The sequence below is a fragment of the Artibeus jamaicensis genome, unplaced genomic scaffold, assembly GCF_021234435.1.
Source record: "Artibeus jamaicensis isolate MK-2021 breed Jamaican fruit bat unplaced genomic scaffold, CSHL_Jam_final contig_233, whole genome shotgun sequence".
Lineage (NCBI taxonomy): Eukaryota > Metazoa > Chordata > Mammalia > Chiroptera > Phyllostomidae > Artibeus > Artibeus jamaicensis.
Genome location: NW_026521486.1, coordinates 932,310 through 949,674, shown reverse-complemented (window position 1 = coordinate 949,674; position 17,365 = coordinate 932,310).

The window sequence follows — 17,365 nt, the reverse complement described above, 5'->3', positions numbered from 1 at the left end:
CGTCCCGAGCCCATCCAATCGCCTGGGCAGAAATGGCTCCCACGGCGGCCAGAGCCTCGATTCCAGCCCAGATCCGCTTTCCCAGATGGTGCCCTCGCTCCACTGCCCTGAACCGCGGCCCCTCCCAGTGCGTGCAGGGCCCTGCAGGCCCCGGGGAGTGTGCCCGGAATGCCCCTGCGGGTATTGGTGGCCCCGGTGTGGCCCCTCCGTGACCAGAACTGCCTGAGGCCCTCACAGTGGGCCCTGCGGGGGTGTGTGCCCCACTTCACACGCCTGCGCTCCTGCAGGGGCGACCAGGACACAGACTCACACGGAGGGGCCGCACTCGGAGCTCGAGGCCGGCGCAGTGCCCCTCTGCTGGAGCACCGTGACTCCCCACGGGGCCGTCTTCCTGGGGCCCTCGCTCTTTGTTCCCGCTGGGGGACCACACACATCCTCCGGGATCTCCAGGGTTTAGGGCGGCCTTCTTGTTCTGTCTGCACCTCCAAGTCGGAGCCTCGGCCCCACCTGGGGACGATCACGGCCGCCCACGAGCCCTGCGGAGCCTCGCCCGGGCACCCGCTCTGCCCTGCGGCCCCCGAGCCCCCGAACCCAGAACCCCCAGCGGGCAGGGGAGCTGCAGGGAGTCGTGTGGGGAATTATGGGACTGAAGTTGGCCCTCAGGCCCTGAAAGCAACTTCCAGAACCTTCTTTTCTCGGCCTCGGCTGGGCGCCCCCCTCTCTGAGGTCTGTCTCTGGCTCGATAGCGCCCTGTTGTTGAGGGAGTTTGTTGGACGTCGCTGTGCAGACCCGCTGTCCTGGAGGCGCAGAAGGGAGCCCCGAGGCCGGGCGGCCGAGGGCGCAGAACACAAAGTTAACCACAGGGGACAGCAGACACTTCACCAGGTGACGCTCTGAGGAGGCAGACCTGGGCACCAAGGTCAGGTTCAAGAGGCCAGGTGTGAGTTCACCTGGGCGGTGGCCCTGGGCTCCTGTCCTGCGGGATGTTTGCAGCTTCCTTTCCTTCCTGAAGATGCCGATACGGTTCCTAATGCAAGGAAATAAGTACGTAAAATACAAAGGAGATTCTGCAAGAACAGAGGAGGGACAGGTGTCTGCTGTGGAAGGCACAGCCCTCCTGGCCTCCTCCCTGCAGGGGGGGCGGGCACGGCCCAGACAGACCCTGAGGTGCCGCCCCCTGCCCCGCCCTGCAGCCTGGTTCTGAAAGGACAGGGTAGCCAAGCACCCGGACCAGCGGCTCTCAGGACCCCCGTGCTGGCCTTCCTCTAGCTGGGGGGCCCTGTGACCTGTGCCCCCCCATCCTTCACTTTTGGGGGCCCAGCAGGGGAGTTCAGGCAGCCTCCCTGGTGGGACTGTGGGATCCGAGTGCCCCGTCTCAAGGTGGCCAGAGGGCGGGGTCCACGCTAGAGGACACAGGCAGTGACCCCTGGCTGCGGGACGACCCTCCCCACCTCCCAGGGCCCCTGCTGGGGGCCAGCACGCTCCCCGGGCTGTGGGGCTGGGGCGTAGGAGCCAGGGGGCCGCGTCGCCGTCCCCACGCCCTGAGGGCGCCCGGCGACTCAGGGCCCCGTGTCAGGAGCCATACATCTTCAGGGACATTTTCCAATGTAATTTTCTTCCTGTGATTTAATTCCCGAGATGTGCTCCGCTTGTTAATTAATCAGTTGGCTCAAATGGAATCGCCATGAACAGCAATGTGGTCATAGGGTTGGAGCGAACTTCCCGGGCCCCACAGCGAGGGCCGGTCCTGCAGCCTGGCACAGGACAGAGAGAGAGGGGACCCATGTGTGGGGACGCTGGGCAGACACAGCTGGAGGTCCCACCAACACACAGGTGGGGAGGGCAGGGCAGAAGTTTCTATCAGAGGGGCGCCGCCAAGAGCCCGTTCAGAAGTGCTGAGCCCAGCCACAGCCTCTGCGTTCCCCACCGGACACCTCTCCACGGCTCAGCCAAGGAGCAGGGGACAGGCCTTGTCCAGCCACCGCACCCCGTCCTGCGGCCCAGGCAGAGACCTGCTCCCGCTGCCCCTCACACCGGGCCCTCGGAGCTGGGACCTGCGAGCTGGGACCCGGGGACGGGGCGGGGTCCTGAGTCGGGGGCTGACGGGTAGGGAGGGAGGAGCGCAGGGCCCTGGGTCTCTTCCACGGTGCTGTGACTTCACGGTGAAACATTCCGAAGACCCAGAAAGGGGCGCCGGTCTACTTGAATGGAGACGAAGCCCACGTTGGCGGAGTGCCTCCTCCGTCCCCGGTCCCTCTGTTTCTGGAGCCAGAGCGGCGCCGGCTAAGCCCCGATCCCCCCGCCTGCTCGGGCCGGGCTGTTCTGGAGACTGATGCCTTGGGGTCGCCCGGGTGTCAGGGGCTGGGCGCTCGCCGCTCCAGACGGTCCCAGCCACGAGGTTTTACTTCGCTCCCGTGGACTCTGGCCCGAGGTCGTCCCCTTCCGCAGAGTGTGGGGGGCGAGCTTCGGTGCTGGAGGCCTGGCGACCTGCGACTCTGATCCCAGGCGGTGCTTCTCGGGCCATCTCCGCGTCTCCTTCTGTGTCCCCCACAAACTCTGCGGCCCTTTCCACGGAAACCAGGACCCCGTTCCCCAGGGTTGCTCCCGGGCCGCGCCCCTTGCTGACGTCCTCAGTCCTGTAAGTAACCGCAGGGTCGCACGTGAAGCCGGAGAGACCCAGAGGTGGCATTTTGTTGGGGGGCTGGTGCTGGCTTCCAAACACCGTGACTCTCGGCTCCTATTTCCTCCTAAAGCCCTTATTTGGGCGGCAGCTCTGTGTTCAGAAGTAGCTCAAGGGCAAGACCAGGTCGATTCTAAGAAGGCGGGACCGTGGTGAAGCCCGTTGTTCGGAAACAAACAGGTATGTCCGGCTGCGGCCCCCGCCGCCCCCCCCCCCACACCACCCACGGGCCCCTCTCACTTCGGTGCCGTAAATATGTGACGCGTTCCTGTCACACTTTCCAATCTGTGCAGGAGAAGACTTTATTTTGGCACCGATTTTGCACCCTGCACCATTTTTCTCGTTCACTTTTCAGTTCTCATCCTTTCTGTCGCTTGCCTAGGGCTCTTTCCGTGATTGGTGACCTACAGACGAGGTTAATCTGACGCTCCCTTTTCAAGTCTCAGGACTTTTACGACTGTTTTTCTTGTCTTATTTCTTTAGCTAGGACCTCCCCGCCCTCCAGCACCAGGTCAAGTTGAAGGAGCCCGGCGAGTGGCCTTGGCTGCCACTCTTCACACCATGGACTCGCCTCCTCAGTCTCACCTTTCACCGGGCTTTTTTGACACGTTTCTGATTCCCGCCCGGTTTTCTGCGAGTTGCCACCCGTGAGCGAGGAACTTGCGTGCACGGCAGTGACTGGTAAGTGTGCGCTGGCCTTCACCACATTTTCCCCTGTTTTCTGATCACTGTTCTCTGCATTTCCTTGACTTCGGTTTATTCTCCTTCTTCATCCCCTTCTGCTCACACTAAGGTGTATCTTTTTGGCGGTTATTCTAATGAAGTTATTAACCAGTGTTTTTTCTTAAGGTAAATGATGGTGGGTAATAACTTCTTTAGTCCTGAACGACCCAAACTGACCTTCTTTCACCTTAAACAGCACCGATGGCTCATACCGGTGTGGCTTTAGGGCAACGGGCACTTGCCAGCTCTGGACGAGGAGGGACCTGTCCCCTGTCCTCCAGGGCTGTACGTGGGCTGTTTCCAGGGTCCCCAACCCCCCCGGGTGTGTGTGCAGGGTCTTACCTGTCCTCACCCTTGTTCTGCCCATTCTGTTCCCCAAGCCCATCCCCAGGGAGCACTGGGCCCCGCACCCCTGGCCCCGCACCCCAGCCGTGGTCCCCACGGTTCAGGCTCCTCGGGAACAGGCCCCTGCATTCCGAGCGCCAGGCCCACGACATCTGACCCCTGCTCGGTGGTTGCTCCCCGGGCGCAGCTGGTCCACGGGCCCTCCCGCCTCTCGTTGCTGCACCCGAGTCTCCGCCCTTTTCCATGAACCCCCATTTCTGACGTTGCTCATGGTGCCCGTGCCAGCGCTTCATCAGCGACCGGCACCTTGTTAGTTTTCCTGTAGATAAATAAACATGACGTGTGTATTGATCTCTGAAACCCTCCTCAGTAGACTTCTTTAAAAATCTGACGCATAGTTTTTAGAAATTAATTTCAGCTGCTGTCTTTTAATGTTTGATGGTTGCCTCTCTGTTTTGTCTCTGTCTTAGTATTGCTTTCCTTGTGTGCTCTGGGATTTTAGGGTGAAACCGTATTTTGAGTGACAGGGTTATTTTGTTTTATTTCTCTCATCACCCACTTCTTTCCGTCTGTGCCACCTCCCTGCCTGCCCCACCCCCCACCAGTCCCCGGCTCAGACCCAGGTCTCCTGGGGGAAGACCAGGGCCTCTGCCCCGGGAAACCAGGTGAGGCCGGGCGCACTCAGGCTGCAGGCCGGTCACCTCCGCACGTGACGGGGCCGCGTCTGGCAGCAGCCGGGGGCCTCCCACGGCTGTCGTGGATGGGTGTGTCGTGGCCTCTCGTGGGGTCACGGGAACCGACAGTTTCTGTTAAATGTTTGTACTGAGATCGTTGTGGACGGACACACGGAGCCGCAGCGCGATCCCAGGTGACGTTCGTGGTTTCCCACAAAGCCGACACCCTGCCTCACGGCAACACAGCGTCACAGCCAGGACACGGCGCGACCCAGTCCGCACCCTGGCTCAGCCGCTCCCAGACCTCCCGGTACCCCGTGTTTCTGTGGTCCTGGGCTCACCTTTCTTTTTTAAACTGAGAAGACGCAGAGCGATGTCCAGTGACCGAGAAGAGCGAGGCCCAGGAGAGGGTCTGCGAGCCGCGGGCGGGTCCCAGCCAACGCCGCACCCTCTTTATCTCCGGGACACAACTGCGAGAAAATGGACTCACTTCACCTGAGCCCATGACAGCAGGCAGTGGCTCCGACTCTGGATTAATGGAAGTCAAGCGGCCGTGAGCGGGCCCGACAGTAATTATGCCGGGGTTAAAAGCTTTCCGAGCAAGCCTTTCAATAACCGACTCTCTCAAAGACCTCGGGGACCTAAACAAACTCCCGATGTTTATTCAGGCTGAAATCTGGGCTCCCGCTCAGACCGCCAAGTTAACGAGCACCGGGACCTCTTGTCTTCCCCAGTCACTCGCAGCCCCTCACTTACCAGACAGCCGTGCGCGCCGCCCACGGCTCCGCCGGCTATTTGGGATCATTGATCCGTCAGTTACTCAGCCAAAAAATCCGATGAGTCACAGGGCTTGTTGCAGGGACGGCGGGAGCCCCTGCCCCCCCCCCTCAGTGAAAAATCCAAGGAGAGCTTAGGAAATAAAATTCAGGGAAGGCTAATCAACGGAGAGATTCCTTATCACAACATCAAAGATGATTAAGTCGGAGTCCTAACGGAAGTCCCTCGTGGGGAAGGGGTCCTGCGGGGGGGGGGGGGGCGCTGCCAGCACACAGAGCCACGGTCCCTGGGGAGGGGTGTCGGAGGGGGGCCCTGGGAGGGGCTGTGGGCATGAGGGACGGGGAGGGGTGGGGGGGCTGCGTTAGGCCTTTGCTGACAACAACAGCTCAGGTGCAGGAGCCGGGACCCCAAACCGCCCCTCCCCTTGCAGCGGGTCGTGGCCGAGGCTGGACCAGAAGAGAGGGAAGCGATGCCACCCTGCCCCCCGCCCGGGGCAAATGCCCCTGTTGCCTCCTGCAGGACCCCCACCCGGTGACTCCCCAGGGAAGAGAAAGCTCCCTAGAACCCGTAGCAGTGGCGAGAGGGCCGCTGGCGGGCTGGGGTCGCCCAAGGCAGGTGGCGTCCTCGTCTCTTTAACCCCCTGTGGGCTGGGGGTCTGCGGACAGACAGCAACGCTTGGAAACTGCGGAACCACCTCTGGGGTGCTTCTGTCCCCCCCACCATGGCCCTCGGGGCTTCCTCACACAGGACCGTGTGGGAGTGGAGAGGAGGGACCTTCAGGCCTTGTGGAGTCAGTGGGCGCCCCCGCCCAGCGCCCAGCACTCGGCCGCCCCTCTGTTCCTGACCACCAGGGAGGAGCAGCCCTGCTCACGGCCCGCGCAGGCCAGGCAGGGGCCCTGGGGGGCACCGACAAGTCACACACTGCCGTCCAGCTCCCGGGACCCTGACCTGCTGTCTGGAGCATCCACTGCTGCGTGGCCTGAGCCGTGGCCACCAGGCTCTTGGCTCTGCCACAGCCCGAGGGCCTGTCCTCAGAGGCCGCCCGGGGCAGGACTCACAGGGAAGCCCGGATTCTCCAGTTTTCCAGACGCCCAGGGGCGGGGGGCCCGGGAGCTGACCTCTGCAAGGAAGGAGCAGCGCCCGATGAGCCGCCCGACGCCGGTGTCCCTCCTACTGCCCCCCCCCCCGCCACACACACCGTTCTGACGCTGGACGGGTGGGGCCTTCCCCAGCGACCGAGTCGGCGGCTCCAGCTGGGCACCTGCCTGCGCTTCACCTCGGTCCTGCCCCTGGATGTAGGCCGGGTCCTGCAGGACGGCCCCCGGCCCCCATGTCGACACCAACTTCAAGCCCAGATCGTCACCTGTGCTTCTGACCAAGTGTCTCTAAACGGAGGTCCTCACGGCCCCCTCTTTGGAGTCCATGGGTGTGCGAGACAGCTCCCAGCTCTCGGGAAGGCAGTTCGCCGCCCGGATGGACAGCTTTTTATAAAGGACACAGCCCAGGGCAGCCGGAGGGAAGAGATGCACAGGGCCGGGCGGGGAAGGGGGTCGGGGCTCCACACCCTCACCAGGCGGCCCCCGCCCTCACCTGTCCCCACTTTTCCTGGAGGGGCCCCCTCCGGCAGGAGGACGAGGGTGGGGGCTCCTCTGTTCCCTCCACCCCAGACGGCTCCTCTGGGCTCTCGGAACCGGGGCGGGGACTTTGTGGACCCCCCTGGCCATCAGGACTCCAGCTGTCACCCCGCAAAGCTTTCCCTCCACCCTCAGGCCTCTGCTGCTCTGTGCCACCTCGTCACAGACACCACCCCAGCCACCCTTCTCTCCTGTCCCTGCTTTAGTTTTCCCCCAAGGGGGGCAGGTGTCCTACTGGACATTGACTTTGAGATCTTGTCCCCCACGGAGTCCTGCTCGGGGTCGGGCTGCCGGATGCTGCTGCAGCCCAGGGCGGGGGCGGGGCAGGGGGGCATCGGGGCTGAGCTGCACCTCGTGCTCAGTGTTGGAAGCCCCGTGGGCCACCTTCAGGGGCACACCTGCCCCCCTGGGAGCGCCACCTCCCCCTCCTCAGGCTGAGTAGCGCCTGCAGCCGCTCCTCTGACTGACAGGCCGGAGCCCCGCCCCCGGGACTGATCCCAGCTCTGGGCTGGCGCCAGCCCAGCATCCAATTCCTCACAGGCTTAAGGAGGATAAAGGACCAGACTCTGCTGGCCAGCAGGACGTGTCCCGGGCACATCGAGTGCCGTGCTGTGGAGGGGACGGGGGAGGGACAGCCCGGCCGGGCGGCGCTGCTCGGGGCCTCTCTCTGACCCACTCACGGGCAGCTCCGCCCTGCGTCTCCTGCAGCGTCCCCTGGACAGGGTCCCCTGGAGCCGTCCGCGGCTGCTCCCGCTGTGTCCTTGGTGGCATCACACCGCGTGAGAGCATCGGGGCAGCCGTCTCGCACCCGTGTCAGGCAGGCTCCTTTGGCGAGCTCCCAGAGACTCGAGGGCAGCGTCACAAGCAGGTCGGGAGGCAGACTGGCGAGCCTGCGGCCCCAAAGTGGGCACCGCGGGGTCGCAGCCCCAGGGGGCTCCAGTGTGGAGCAGCACGCCCCTCGGCGACAAGGGGCGATTGGAGAAATGCGTGTTCACAGCCGGCCCCCCCCCGGCCCCTCGGCCCCTCGGGAACAAGCCAGGCGGCCGCATGGGGCCCGTCCCGAGTTCAGAAACCACGTGGCCCCCAGCACCTGGTGGCTCGCAGCCTGTAGTGACCCGTCTGCCTGTCCCACGGCTCCCTGTCCCACAAGGTCCCCAGAGCACATGTGTAAGGCAGGCAACTCGTGGAGAGAGCCATTTGCAAATTCTAAAATTAACGAGCAACTAGCCTGTGAGAGGAACAGCAGGACACTCCGTGAAAAGACGAGGATGGGAGGGACCCTGCGGCGAGGTCCCCGGTCACCTGCACGTGTCTCGGTGTCCCTGAGCCGGCAGCGGTTGTAGTGTCCGGTGAGGTTCAACGCTGCGGGGACGCGACTGGGACACTGCAGAGCTGGCGGAAGGTGGGCTCCAGGAGCCTCGTCACGGGGCGCGGGGCGGGGGGCAGGCAGGCTGGGGGCACTGCAGCGGCAGCAGAGAACAGTGCGGGGGGGGGGCAGCCAGAGGGCCCTGAGCTGCGTGAAGGACACGACTCAGCAGACGGTCAGCGTGCACTCCGAGCGGCCAGGCGACCCCGTGACCCGGGGGGTTGGCAGAGTCGTGTTGGAATGTCTGGGGCGGTGGGAAGGCAGGTGAGGCAGAGCGAACAAGTGAGAAAGACGCGGGGGCCACCCCACACCTGGGGCCCATCGTCCCAGCACGCACCACGGGAAAATGAAGGCGCCAGCGCCCTCGGGCCGCGCTGACAGAATTAGGCAAACCCAGGGAACGCTGGTCACACCAAGACGCACCCGGGACGTTTCCCAGGGCAGCCTCTGCCGGGAACCAGCCCTCTGATCGATAAAGGTGCGGCCTCCTGCCACAGCGCCCGGGGCCCGGGCCTGGTGCTCCTTCACAGCTCCGGCTGCTCCCGGTCACCCGCGGGCACTCCCTGCAGGCGTCACCCACGGCAGACCGCACAGCCCTCGCTCTGTCCCCGCGGCCTTCCGCCCTCCCAGTCAGCCAGAGCTTTGGACCAGCCTGGGGGTCTTTCTTTGCCCCTTTGCCCCACCTCGGCCCAAATGGGCTGGGGGCCTGGTGGCTGGAGCCCCTGTGCGGCCTGGAGGGCTGGGCCGGCCACTCCCACCCCCCTCGGTGACCCCCGGCCCTGCTGTCTGGAAGCCCAGAGCACAGGGCGGAGCCCACGCCCTCTCCAGGTCCCCGGGCCCCTGCGGCACCGGGAGCCGCCCCAGTGCCCACCTGCTCTGAGTGACGACGGAGCCCCTGCTCCGACTGCCCCTCTGCTCTGTTGGGTTGAGTCCACAGGGCCACAGCCAGGGAGACGCCCCGAAACCCAGGCAAACCGGAGGCCCCAGACCAGGGGTGTCCCCAGGGCAGGTTTGCGGGGCGCCGCCCCCCCAGGTTGGTCTCAGTGACAGGGTTTTAAACTGCTGCTAAAGTGTGGTCTGAGCAGAACATGCCAGGCAGCGTCCAAAACCCACCGACCCTGCGCCCTCGTCCCCTCCTTGGAGCCAGGCTCGGGGGCAGGGGATGGGTGGGGTTTGGGGAGAGGCTGGGTGGGCGCGTGCGTGCGTGGGGTGCACTGACCTCCACCGGTGCCTGTGACGCCCCGTCGGGGTCCCACGCATCCTGTCCAGCCTCCGCCCGAGCGCCTCCCGTTTGCCGTGAGCAAGGTGAGGGGGGCCGGGTCTCCCACACTGGTTCCTGGGAGGCGAGGGCTTCCTGACTCGATCTTCTGTGCTCTGACCTTGTTGGGCTTGGTTCCAGGGCGTCTGGGGGGCCTTGCTTCTGTTTTGTTTAATAGATTCCCTGGGATTTTCCACTGGATGCTTACACTGTCTGACAATAGGGAAAAGTGTTCCTTCTTCCTTCCTTCCTTTATCCTTTCTTTCTTCCTCCCTCCCTCCCTCATTGGTGTGCCCTGTGTTTATTTTTCGAATGCGTGTGCTGATGGAAGATGATACTGCCTGGTTCCCGCCTCTGCCACTCAGGACAGCGGGGGCTCTTCATGGTGCGGGGAAGGGCCCCTCCCTCCTGATTTGCTCCTGTCAGAATGGGCGTTGCGTTCCACGAATTGCCTTTTCCCAATCAGCCGATATGATCCGGGACTTTCCTTCTCTCTGCGGAGCAGGCAGATTACACGGACTGATTCCGTGAACGCCGGCCCAGCCGAACACACCTGGCAGGAACGGCGCTCGGTCACAGCGTGTGGCTCTTGGCAGCACGGCTTCAACTCTCCCGTGTTCTGTGGAGGCTGCTGAGCGAACGGGGCCACAGCTCTTCCTCCGTCCCGCGTGTCTCTCTTCCTCGTGCTGTGTCTGCTGGGCGTTGGGGAACACCGGCCGGCTTGCTCTCTAACTGAACCATCTCGGCAAGTGTCAGGGCCAAAAGCTGGCACGTCGGGCGTTCATTGGGGAGACCGAGCCAGGTTTAACAGTGTCTTCGTGGCCCTGCCTGGACCGACCCACAAACACGTCTTCCAGCCACTGAACCCAGGACGGCAGACAGGAGGCCACCATGGCCACCGTCACCATTACTGTCCTCCTCCTCATCACCATTGTCGTCCTCGGCGACCCCCACCGTCACCCCGTATTGATCCGCCGAGCCCACTCTGCGGCACGGTGGGCACCAGGGTTTCACATCCGGGAAGAGCCAGTTTCCCTCCACAGGGCTCCCGTCTTTCGGGGACTCCGCCCGGGACTGGCACAGTGTGATTCCGGGCAGGGCGCCTGCGCCTTCCTTCCCAGCCACACGTGCGCTGGCTGAGCGTGGAAGTCCGCCGCCCTGCAAACCTCGGAGACGCCGGAGAGACGTTCTGCACGGCAGACTCTGCTGCCGCAGGACAGTCGTGCGCACGCGCCCCGAGGGCAAGCGGCAGCCTCACTCGCGGTCAGACACCCCTGGAAGGGCAGGCAGAGATCTGTTCATGTGCGGGGCAGGGAAGAATGTCCCCCACTGATCGGAGCCCTGGGGGGCTAGCCTGCCGGCACTCGGGCCGAGGTGCTTTGTTGGGGCGGAGCCACTGCCGTGGGTAGCCGGGAGCTCGGCCTCTGTGTTGTGCCGAGTGCTCGCTCTCCCTTCCCCTGCAGCCTGGCGGGGGGCGTATAGAGACGGGGCTCTCCTGGGAGGGAGCCCGAGTCCTGCCGCGTGGCCGGGTTGTCCCAAACGCCGAGAGTCACTGACCGGAACAGCGGCAGGACAGGTCGGGCTGCAGACGGATAACCTGCCCGGACTGCTGAGGGGAGTGAGCACCACGTTTACTTATTTCAGTTTCACGGGAACAGTGTCTGCCACAGACACGCTCTGGGCGCGGGCGGTTCTTCACTGGCGCCCCGTGTGCCCCGCCGGCGGAGGGGTGGGCGGAGGGGTGGCGGCGCTGGTCCAGGCCTGGGCCGGGTCTCCACCCCGACGTCTCCAGGGCGACCGACGCCTGAGTCCGGAAAACTCGAAGAGGTAGAAGCCCCAGCTCTGCTCTCCTTTGCCGCCTGCCTCCTCTCGGCTGCCGCCCCCCAGTGAGACCCGTGCTGCTAAGGTTCTTTTCTTTAAAAATGACCTTAAATGTCCCCACTTTCCAGTTGCATGCATCTAAAGCAACAACGAGCCTGACATGGAGTTTGGGATCCTGTTTAAACCTGCGCAACGCACATTAAAACCAGGGGAACGTCGGCGTTAAAAACGAACTGCCATTAGAATACGGGCTCTGTCAGTGCCCGCCGCTCTCCCCTGGGCCCACCCGGCAGCCGCAGGCGGGAATCCTGGTCCCGCTGTAGTGACCCAATGACGGGGGAAGCCCAGCGCCCGGGGGTGCTGCGGGAGGCGCCTGGCCTTGGAGCCGCCCACCTCAGCCGGAGGCAGAGTCCAGAGTCCCCACCTGGAAGAAGCAGAAATGAGGATTCACGGAGACGCCTCCAGGTGGCTTTTTCAATCAGTTCCTCCAGCACCCGAGGCCGGGGCAGGCGCGGGAGCAAAGCCCCATCACGGAGGGATTTGGGCAAAGCCTGCCGCTGCCACGGCCCCTGGGCTGGTTTCTGGCGGGTGATGAGCTGGGACTTTCCTAATCCCCCGGACAGAGAACTAGTCCCTCTGATCGGAATCAGACTCGGTCACTGCGTCCCGGCCCCACTAGGCTCTCAGCTGGGGCCGCCGCTGGCCTGGGGCCCGCCAGTCGGGAGCGGGACGCTGCCCCCTTTGCCGCAGACAGTTAGAAAGTGCTTCTCCTGTGGAGGAGCCAAAGGGTGTCCTGCGGTTTCCAGGGTCCGCCTGGCTGCGGGAAGCGCCTCTGCCAGCAGCTCCGGTGTCCCTGACCCGAGGTTCTCCAAGACGCTTGACTCCTGTCCCCGCTGTGGACGGAGAGCTGGGCCCTGGCCCTTCCCTCTCTCACGCCCCGGAGGCTCAGCGTCCTGTGGTCCTGCACCCCTGTTACTGAGGCGTGTCCCCACGCAGCACGCCTGTGAGGGACACCGCCATCCACGGTCACCACGGAGACTAGCCGGGCAGGGCCCGCAGGGAGAGCAGCAAACAGGCAGACGGGCCGGACCGAGCCCCAGGAAAACCACAGGCCAGCGGCGCCGGGCCGGACGGGGACCCAGCTGGTGGCAAGACCGTCCAGGGCCTGAGATGGAGACAGCGGGGCGAGCCCGCGGACTGACACAGGGCTGGGCGAGGCAAGCGGGCCCCCTCTCTCAGGGGCCGGCACCCGTGGGGCAGCCCTTCCATTTAAAGCCCAGGCGTCTCTTGCCCACCCGGCGCTGTCCCGCCAGGCCCCCCCAGCCCCTGGGGCTCCGCTTTCTCAGCAGGTGGCATTGAGGCCACCTGACCCAGCTCAGGCTCCAGTGGGCCATGACTAGGGATCGTGCACAGGCGTGTGCATGCATGTGTCTGTGTGCATGTGTGTGTATGTAATGGGGTGTAGGTTACCCGGGCGTAGGCTGAGAGGCCCAGGGCGCCCCCACGAGCCTAGCTGGGGGCCCGGGAGGAGCAGCCGCACAGGGTTGGGGGTCGCTCTGCAGACCGGCAAGGGCAGGCGGCTGCCGGGTCACACACGCCCCAGGGGCCGGCCCGCCTGCCCACGAGGCAGCAGAGGGAGGCAGGTGTGGCCGGTTGTGGGAGGGGCCGGAAATGGGGCTGCGGGCAGGATCTGCGCCAGGGTTCAAACCCGAATGCTCACAATGGCCCGGCTGGGGCTGGACCCCGCGGTTGGGGGGGCGAAGAGGGGGCTCCCCTGACCCTGCGGCTTAGGGAGCAGGAGAGCAGACGCAGTGGCCACTCGGAGCCCCCGCCGCCCGTGTGAAAGGCTGCAGGGGCTCCCGGGCTCGCCGTGAGGTGCGGCTGTGGACCGGAACGCGAGCCTCGCCGAGCTAGGACAGCTGCTTCCTCTCCCGAGGTGCGGTGCCCCTGCCCGGCCTGGTGGGTAAGGGGTGGGGGCAGGACTGAGTGTGTGTTCGTCCGTGCTTTAAAGCCGCTTTGGGACTTCACTGTGATGTTCCACCGTGGCTCCGAACCTGCGTAACGTTCGAGTGGATACTTCCTTCCCTCTTCACCAAACTCGGTCACCGACAGCCACAGGCCTCAGGGGACGGGGGCAGTGGGCACAAGCGAGCCATCAGAAGGACCCCTGAGTCCGGGGTTGTCTCTGTAGCCAGTGCGACCACACACTTCGGGGAAGGGCTGGGGCCGGTGGGCTGCAGGGCCCTGCGGCCGTGGCTGTGGCCTTTCGGGCCGTGCAGGGTCTGCCGCGCCGGTGCCTCCCCCGGCCTGGCCCTCGGTGGGGACTCGGCAGCTGGCCTTTCCGCCCTGTGACTGGGCGCTTCAAAGGGCGACCGGTTGCGTCCCGACGAGTCCCGTTTGCCGGCCGGTCCCCCCCTTCACGGGCCGTCTTTGTCCTTCATCACAGACCCCTCGGCCTCCTGCTCCAGGTTCCAAAGATTTTCTCCTCCTTCTCCCAAGGGCTCCATGTTTTTACATTTTATGTAAATGTGATATGTAATCCGTGGTGCACTTTGAGTCAGTTCTGCGCACACTGCAATTCAGGCCAGAGGCCAGGTCTACTCAGGGGGTCCCTTTGCCCCGTAGAGTCTGCTCCAAAGACTGGCTCCCCGCACTGAGTGGCTTCCCGTCTTTGTCCCGGCGAATTCGGTGCGTGCGTGGGGGGCTCCTCCCGGTCCTCCGGTCTGTCTCACTGGTCTGCATGTCTGTCTGTCTTCCGGTGCCACACTGCCTTGGTGACTGTAGCTCCAGCCTTAAAATTGGGGGGCTTCATTCCTGCCACTTAATTCTTCCGTTTCAAAATTGGCATTAGTTACTTTCGCTCCCCGGCCTCTGCACACCAATTCTGAAATAACCTTGTCCACAGCTATTTAACAAAACTCACTGGGATTTTCATACCAATCACGTCAGTCCCGGGTATCAGTGTGCGGAGGATGGGTCGCGTCTTCCAGTGGGTAAGCGTGGCACGTCTCCCCATTTTCTCAGGCCCCCACGGTTTCCGGCGTCACTGTTTTGCAGTTTCCAGTGTCAGTGCTACACACTCAGATTTCCAACTGCCTCGCCTCGGGGGGATGGTAAAGGACACTGAGATTTTTGTCCCTGTGTCCATGTCCATGTATCCGCCGTGTCCATGTACCCGCGGCTCCGGCAGAGAAAGGCCGTGACCTCGTGTGCCGTGACCTTACCCAGCCCCCGACTCGCTCTCCTTCCTCCAGGAGGTCGGTTTATTCTTGTCCGTTCGTTCATGTTGTGCATTCCTGGCACTTTCCCGGACAGACAGGTTTACCCCCGATGGGGACAGCGCTCCTCCCTCCGCTGATCTGCACGCCTTTCCTTCCCTTCTCATGGCGGTAAACCCAGCACAGCAAACCGATCCCGAACTGAGCGGAGGGACAAACGAACCAGAGAAAAGGAGAAATCAGTGAAACCAAAAACAGTAGGCTCCAGAGAGAACCGGGGGGCGGAGGACTGGTTCTCACAAGGACGACGGGTGTGTGAGAGCCCCGGCAGATCCCAGAGAACCGGCATCGCCCGCACGGCAGGCAGGCGAGGGGCTGCACGGGAACATGCGGACACGAACACGCGGACGCCGGCGAAGGAAGGCGGCAAGCGGGCTCCGCACGCAACCCTCACAGCGCGGACACGCGGGCCGTTCCGAACTTGAGGAACAGAGTCACTAGTAGGGACCTTTGTTCGTAATTTTGAAGCGCCCCGAAATAAAATCTCAGGGCCTGGGTGATTCCAGGGGAGAACTGTACGTGCAGATTTGGCAGCGCCTCCTCCACACGAAGGAAGGAAGCCGCAGCCCCGGCCCAGGAAGCTGGCACGGCCCCGAGACCGAACTGGGAAGAGAAGCGCACGCCAACGCCGCTGGTCAGCGTGGACCAAACCCCTTCTCAAGTATCTGCCAGTGCAGGTAGGTGACGTGTGGGAGGGGCTGTAGGCCGTGACCCCAGGGGGTTCGCCTTCAAATACTGGACCAGCCTGGTGAGGGCCCCCCCCACCCCGGTCCTTCAGCTAATGGATGCGGATTTTGGGGGACCTTTGGTTGCTCCGGCTGGCGTTTCTGGGGGCCCGGCTTCCGTGACTCTGGCCTGGGGCACAGGAGAGAGAGGGGGAAGCCCAGAGAACTCTCCCCCACGCGTCCCCCCAGCCCCCGGGGTCCCGGCCGGCCCGCCTCTTCCTCTCCGCCTTTCACGGTCTCCTGCCTGTTGCACAGGTGCCGTTCAGTGCGCCTACTTGTACAGCGGGGGGACCACAGGGGATGTACGCCTGCTCCCCGGGAACTCAGCTTCAGACAGCAGGTGACACAGGTCACTCGGCCACCCAGCTCCCTTGGCTGGTGGGTAAAGGAGGGCGTCAGGTGCGCCCCTCCCCGAGGGAGACCTGGGCGCAGCCCCGGGGTCCCTTTGTCCTGGCGCACGTCTCTGCGTGGGTTCCACGCCTTCCACGGGGGCAGGGCCGCCCCTGCACACACAGAGCCCCACCCTCCCGAGGAGGGCCGGGTGTGTTGCCATGCAGCGGCTCACCTGTCCAGGACACTTGGAGCCGAGGGGAGCGTGTGCCGTCTCCTGTCGGGGGCGGGGGTCTGGGGCTTCTCCAGGCCCCCTCTGAGCCCCGGGAGGAAGGCTCCCTCTGCCTCTCTCCCCTCCCGGGTGGTGCGTGGCCCCAGGCGGGCCCTGGCTGTGGGGAAACACTCGGGAGTGGGGAGGGGAAAGAGGCGAGCAGAGCTCCTTCCCACTGGCTCGCGCGTGTGCACAGTGGTGTCTCGGAAGGGCCTCTGCCTGCCGCCTCCGTGGGCGCCAACACCCGCTGCAGGCCCTGGGCCCCAGGGCGCCTCCCGGGCCCGTGTTTCTATTCGGTCATTCACTGCCACTCACTGGTTTGTACCTGTCCACAGACAGAGTCTGGGGCAGAGGCCGCCCCGGGGCACCTGTGGGCGAGCGTCCCCCTTGCAGGTGCCCCTGCACAGCTGCTCCTCACGATGCAGCCCGTCACCTCCCAGAACAGCTCCGGCCTGTGCGCCCTGGCTGCGGAGGGGTGAGAACTCACAGGCACGTTCTATTTTTTCCTTCCGAGTTCCTTCGCAACTGGCTTCTGTTTATGTCATGAGGTAGCACACACTCTCCCACAGGAAAGTTCCAGGGACGCAGCCTCGCCTGTTCCCGCCGAGAGCTCAGGGACACCCTTTCCTGGCCGTCCCCCGCTAACCACACGGGTGCAAGTTCGGGACGGCCAGGAGGAGACACGCACACGGAGACAGGGAGACTTGGGGGGCACCCAGAGCTCGCCCACCCTGCAGCCCCGCCCCCGGCATTTCCAACGTCACAGCCCGGGAGCACCCGGAACCCGCGGCTGGGGGTTGATGGAGGTCTCATTACAAGGGCAGGACAGACTAGGTCAGGGGCCATTGCGGTTCAACTCCAGGTCCGGCCCTCCTCCCTTCCCCGGAGGCCGAACACCCAACCCTCTGAGGAGGCCCTGAGCTGTTTGGTGACCAGCTCGCACCCCGAAGCTATGCAGGGGCCCCCAACTTCCCCCCTTAGCCCACCTTCCGAGGGTTTAGGAGTGTGTGCCAGGCACCGGGGCTGGAATCAGACCACAGGGGCCCCAGGCTCCAGGCCCCCAGAGGGGACACCTCAGCTGCGAGGAACCCCCTCGGTGACACTCCACGGGGAGGCCCGGGAAACATGCCCTAGGTCCCTGCCCCCATCTGCACCCGCTGCTTTCCCGCAGTCCCCACCGTGAGTAACTGTCAGGCGGGGGCCCCTGTGGCACCTCGTCAGAGTGGGTGCCAGGGAATCCCGCAGGCCCCACCCCTTGTGGGTTTCCTGGCATCTCCACCCAGATTTGGGGAGGAGCTTGCTCAGTTCCTCAGAGCGATGGAGCCAGGTTTCTGGCAGAGCTCGGGTTCGACGTGGGTAGATTTAGGAGACAATTTGCATGTGCAGGACGGTGTCCTGGTTCGCAAACCTGGAGTAGCCCTCCGACGGTTTCAGTCCCTCCCTAACTTCCGTCGCGGGGTTCTTTTGTGTTCCGTACTCTTCC